This window comes from Chroicocephalus ridibundus, chromosome 4, assembly GCF_963924245.1.
Source record: "Chroicocephalus ridibundus chromosome 4, bChrRid1.1, whole genome shotgun sequence".
NCBI classification, from domain to species: domain Eukaryota; kingdom Metazoa; phylum Chordata; class Aves; order Charadriiformes; family Laridae; genus Chroicocephalus; species Chroicocephalus ridibundus.
The window spans coordinates 41031245-41037416 of NC_086287.1; the positions used below are offsets into that span (position 1 = coordinate 41031245).

The following is a 6172-nucleotide window of genomic DNA, read 5'->3' on the forward strand; positions in this document are numbered from 1 at the left end:
GCCTGGAGAACCTGCTGCATCTGGGGAGCAGCCGGTTTGTTAGGTGCCTAAATGCAGGGGGGTGTCCTCGACTTCAGTGATCTCATTGGGCATCTCCTCTCCTTTTATGGGAGCCGCAGCCCCACAAGTGCCCTGGGGACACACCGCGCCACGGCGCCTGCGCCGGTCCTCGGGGCAGCTGGGCTGCAGTCGCCAGACCCAAGCCAAGAAGGCAGTAAACCAGACGGAGGCTAATATTACTCTTCCCAGAGGTTCAGTAGGTCACTGCTTCATCCTGTGAGCAACTCCAAATTTCAGGGCAGTGAGAGAATTGTTTATATTGGCTACTTGTACGAATGCGGAAAAAAAGAAGGGTATTATGGGACTTCTGTTCTTTAATTCCAAAAAGAAATCAAACATGTCTAGACTGTTGCACGCATGTGGCTTTCTTCCAGGCTTCTCCCACCTGGAGCAATAAGCAGGCTGGAAATTCTCCACAAAAGAGTTTTCAACACCCATTTAAAAATGCTCTCACCCCATGCACACTAGCCGGTATCGACCAGCCAAATCCTATTAGGAGGCAACGTCAGATAGGGAAAGAGATTTCAGGCGCAGGTCGCAGAAAGCCTCTGTGGTTTCCTCGCTCCCTTTCCACCGAGGGAGACTGAGGACCCGGCTGGCAGCTCGCCCACAGCCAGGGCAGGGGCAGCGCAGGGGGACGCGGCTGCCCGCCCTCCTGCAGGGGGTCCAGGGGAGCAGCAGCCAGGGACCCACGCTGCGGGGACACACGCTGCCCTCCGCCAGCCGCAGGTCCATCCCCAGGCACTCGCCCCTGTCCCAGCCCACACGAAGCAGGGCGGCAGTTCAGGCGTGGTTTTGGTTTTTCTTGTTATCTGGTGAACTTGAAATTGCTGCCGACAAGAGATGTCAGAGCTGGCTGCGGAGAGAGGCGTTTTCCCTTTAGCGAGGAAGCAGCCCGAGTTCAGACTTCATCCATGTCAGCTCACCAAGGAGCCGCCATGGCGGAGGTGGGGGAGGACCAGCAACCGGGGAAGGGGTGCTCTGCCCTTGCAGCCTATCCAGCCCGTCCTCTTTGATAAGGCTGACGGCCGGGGAGCTAGGAGGGTTGTGGGAAACAATTAGGAGAAGGCACAAGGGAGTTGCCATGCTGATTGAAGCCTGAGGTCTACCTCGTCTGGCAGCAGCCCCAGAGACGCGGTTCAGAGGGAAGTGAGAACCCTGTGGTCAGGCACATGTGAGACTGTCACGTACCTTAAATTAGTCTTGGCCTTTTGAGAGGTTTCTTGACCATGACCTATGTTGTGTTCAATCTTCTTCCGAGATTACCAGTCCCAGACTTTTCATTCTTTCCCCCCCCACATACAAAGGAAGATCCTTCTTAGCTCAGCACTGTAGACATTTGTCCAGCAGAGGAGAGACACAAAAGTACCTGCATAACCAGTCAGAGATGGGAACAACCCTAGGTGCTGGCTTCTGAAAGCCCCAGAGCCCCATTCCCTCCCTTTTCTTAGCAGATGTACAGAGCTACCTTTAACTGGTTTCCCTGCTGCATGTCCTCACGCACAAACCCCCAACACTTTGCCATCACCACCATCACCAAGACTTTCCAGAGCTGCCAGGGACATGGGTAGGTTTAGCCCCATGAGGAGAAGAGGGCCAAGGAAACAGGTAGTGGCTTTCACACTTCTCTAGTCCAAAAGAGTCCAGATCATGTAGTTTTCTGTACACGATGCAAAAGATAAATATTTGAGAGAGGTTTTGAGAAATCTGCTCCTACAATGGTGAAGAGCTTCTGAACTCAGACAGCAAGTTTGGTCCCTGTATGAAATATTGCTTAGTGCTGGTGGAATGTTACTACACAGCAGCGGGGCGTAAGTAGGTCTAGATCATCAGAGAGGAATCTTTCTAAAGCTACGAAACTTGAAACAAACAGAGAGCCGGGGTCAGACTGGGTCAGTTCCCCAGGTCTGGGGACTGTGAAAGAAGAGCCCCCTGCTCGGGAAGCGGGTGCTGAGCCCATCTGCTGGCAACGTGCTCTGACTGACCACGCATGGAGCTGGGGTCCGTCTGCACGGCTGAGGGCAACCCTGCTGTGCCGGGGGTGCCGCCTGCCCCCAGGGCCAGCACGTTACTAAACAGCAGGGGAGGGTGGCCAGGGCAGGAGGGAGGGACGGGAGCCCTTTTAGCTCTGTGGGCCGCTCACACCTGAGCTTTTCCTTCTCCTACAGCAGGGGCAGCTCCTCTGCTGATGTGGGAGGCCACACCAGTTGGGCAGCAACTGGGATCTCTGACACAGGAGGAAGACACAGACACGGGCTGTGCAGGAGCAGACGTTTCCCATCTGGCGGAGCCGACAGCTCTTAAGCGGATGGATAACACTGTGGTTATGCAGATACGCTATGTCCAATCAGCTATTCATATATAATTCAAGATGTATGTGGTGACATGCTTTAAGCCCCACAGAAAAATCCAAGATATGTATGAGATTACCAAGTACTTACTTGGAGGGGTTATCGCAGCCCACTGCCTCGGTGGCACCCTCACGCTCAGCACCAGCCGTTTTCCCCCGTCCAGCATCGCTCCTCCGTCACTGTGATTTTCCATGGCTAGGAACAACCTGGACAGGACAAGGCAAGGAGCGGGTAATTATCACCATTATCTAAACATGATTTCTTTGTGAAGCCGAGTAATTTGATCAGATACTTCCACCTTCTTCTACCGACTGCCCAGGGCCACGCACGCCGCTTTCTTCACCAGCAGGACATTGTCTTGTTAATATTACACGAGTTATAAAAGGATGAATGAACGATACCTATAATTTGATTCCATTTCCTGCATGTAAAAAAAAAATTAGATTTATTTAAGAAAAGAAGAACAACTGAGTTATTATTCATCATAGAGTGTTCCACTGGGAAATGTTAGAGAGCTAGGGAGAAAAAGCCAGGCCTCAGAGTCAGCTCTTTGAGTTTAAAGTAATAAAATTTGTCCAGGAACATTCATAGATCTCTCACTAATGCTAATTCAGCCTCTTCCTCTGTTTATGCAATGATGAATTCCCTGACTGATTAAATCAGCTCCCCCATCATAGTTTTCATGAGAAGGGAACTTAAATCAGTTTGGTTTGTGGAAGGTAGTCAAGCACAACCAGAAAGTTTTTGCAGACTGATCCTCAAGCTGCTACTTTTCAGAGACGAACCAGTAACAAAGTGTATAATAAGCTTGGTGAACCTCAGCACGACTGTTCAGTGAATTAGTTTACTACGTCTCAAAGAGTTTGAATACTACTGTGCAAGTATAACACAGAAGGGATTCTGTAGTCAAAATATCTGTACGCCCCGTCTTTCCTCAGTCTGTTGCCATATAGAACCAGACACCCCATGGGTTATTCTCCAGAGACCTGTCTGCGTTCATAGAGTTGAAAACATCAGTTCGAGACGGGAGTAACAAGAAATGGCACGGGCTCAGTGCGGTGCTCCGAGGGGCCCCTCAGAGACAGGATTCAATGACGTTACGATCAGGTTTGCACTATTATCCCTCTTTTTCCCATCTCCTCATCTGGTCATCGTACAGCAGCAGTGAAACTCCTGTTGCCGTCTTGACAGGGTGCTGCCGGCATGGCCGGCTCCAGCCACCCGCTCGGCAGAGCACGGGCTGAGCAGCAGCACAAGGGGTGGGGGAACAGTGGGAAGAAACGGCAGGAGAGGAGTCACAACCTGCCTTAGTAAGAAAACGGGCTGAAAGGGGCTTTTGTCTTTGCAGCTTTCACATTCACCTAAAAAGCAGGCAACTGGACCAGCTGGCTGCTGTACCTTAGGAATGGCTCATGGCAGCTTAAGGTAACGATGCACGCAGCCTCGTTACCTGAAATGACATTCAAAATGCTTTTTCCTCTCTCTGCTTGCCTCTCCAGTACATCCGGCAGGTGCAAGTTCACCTCCGCAGAGCATTATGCACCGCACCATTAAGTTCCAGCAGGAAATTGGGCTGTTTAATACAAGATTTACAGGGATGAACGTCTGTACTGCTAATGTTTCTGTGGTGGAGCCGCAGAAGATGCAGAAGAGTCAGCATCACGCAGCCACCCAGCCACAGCGCTGCAAGAAAACTTTTCTCTTTGTGAGAAACCCCCAGGGTTGACTTGTGCTACAGCAGCCAAGGGGAGAAGGAAAAACTTCTTTGAGGGTGGCAGAGCACTGGAACAGGCTGCCCAGAGAGGTTGTGGAGTCTCCGTCTCTGGAGATATTCAAAACCCGCCTGGATACTTTCCTGTCTAGCCTGCTCTGGGTGAACCTGCTTTGGCAGAGGGGTTGGACCAGATGATCTCCAGAGGTCCCTTCCAACCCCGAGCTTTCTCTGATTCTGTGATCAACAGCACAGCAACTAAATGCAGGCATCCTTGAAACTGCTTAGAGTCTGTTTTCATTTAGTTTTCCTACAAGATGTTAGGAAAAGGTAACATGGAGTTGCCTGTTTTACACCTCTCAACCATACAAACTCCTGCATTTGCAGCTGCGTCCCTCCCATACCCAAGTCCCCCATCTCTGTTTCCCTTATCCATGCTTACTCCAGCCCTGACGCGAGATCCGCATTTTGGGTCTCCTCTTACTCCCCAGCTTCCCGCAGCAGCTCATCCCCAGCCCTGCACCTCGTTGCTCAGGGGAGGAGACCCCGTGGCCTGTCGGCACGGTGAGGTGGGCGCACCTTGGCCCCCGGAGTCGGAAGATGGGGTGAAGCGAGGCGTAGCGTTCCCAGATCCAGCTCCCAGCAGCAGGGGCCGTCTCGGGACTCACATCTTTTCTCTCGCAGAAGCCTGTTAAGAAGCCAGCACAAGGGGTAGGTGAGCGCAAAGGGAAAAAGCCTCGTGACTTATCTTTTGTCTAACAGCTATTCTTTTTCTCAAGAAATAGGCCCAGGTTTGGCTTAATTGAGCACTTATTTGGTCCCTGGTAACAAGCAACATCAAGGTTATTCAGCATCAAAGATGCTTTCCTTTGCCAACATCAGCTCTGTTGTCCCTTCCTTGGTCCTGCCCGACCCACCGAGAGGCTGCTGCCAATGGAGCTGCCTCACGAGTCACCACCAGGTTGTACAAATCAGCTATTTAACCTTCGACAGGCCAAGCTTTCCGAATACTGGATCCTTTTACCACATGTAGGATGTAAAAGACAGGCGTTCCCGCAGCCTGCGAGAGACCCTGTGAGCGCAGCAGTGAATCTTTTCCATACGCCCCGGTTCGGTGCGTGACGAGGGCCCTGCTCTCCTCCCTGTAAGCAGCAGCAGCGGCGGCGGAGTTTAACCGATGCTGCCACAGCAAGCGTGCTTAAACAGCGTGGCATGTGCCTGCGTAAATGTATAGCTATACATTTTCATAGAATATAAATGTATGCAGGTGAATGAAAACAACCCGAGTCGGTTGAATACATAAAACATTTTTTCCACTTTCGCCTTCTCTCCGGAGGGCGGGAGCCTGTGCCACGTTCAGCTCCCTCACATCATGCTCAGTCCGGGGGAGCCTCAGCAAGGACACAAGCCCTGGAGTAACGCCTCAAACGTGGCCAGTCCTTCCACCCTGCCCTTGGCATCCAGCAGCCTGGGGAGACATCAGGGGATCTACACATGGTAGTGGCCACCACCTGAGGGTCTCGGCTAATGAGACCGAACCTTTGCGAGGCTGAGCCTGGCGGCTGATGGCACCTCCGGGCCTTCAGCACTGGTTCATCATCCCCGTGCTGTTCCCTCAGGTGATGCTCTTGGGCTGTCAAACATCTGTATCTAAGTAATACACAGAAACACCCAAGTCTTTTGCTCACTTCTTGAATGGACCAGGGTGCCGAGATGGTCTGGGGTGCCTGATGGGGGGCGGGCTGCTCGGCATGACAGGCTGCAGAGCCTCATCCTTCTCGCTACGTGCCTTTCCTGCCCATAATACAGGCTGCAAAGGACATAGTTATGCTTGTGTGTGTTGCCCAACTATTAATAGAGATATTAATAGATATATCAGTAACCATTCCAGGCTCTGCAGTCCACTGGAAGCATCTCTAATGATTCCCTGCTTGGGGTTAACATTGGTTCATGCTGAACGCACTGAATGTGTGTTACTCTGGTTTAATAGACAATGCTCGGACCTTTCAACACTGAAAACACCTCCCCAGGAGCCTAAACATTATTGCCA

General features: G+C 51.7%; 1 long non-coding RNA gene across 1 annotated transcript; it reads right to left on the reverse strand.

The window, feature by feature from the left end:
- Positions 1-1081: 1081 nt before the first annotated feature.
- LOC134514070 (uncharacterized) lies at positions 1082-4612 on the reverse strand. The gene is made up of 3 exons (XR_010070627.1): positions 4565-4612; positions 2502-2617; positions 1082-1429 (listed from the first exon to the last, which is right to left on the reverse strand). It is a non-coding gene; the product is annotated as an uncharacterized LOC134514070 (long non-coding RNA).
- Positions 4613-6172: the final 1560 nt, after the last annotated feature.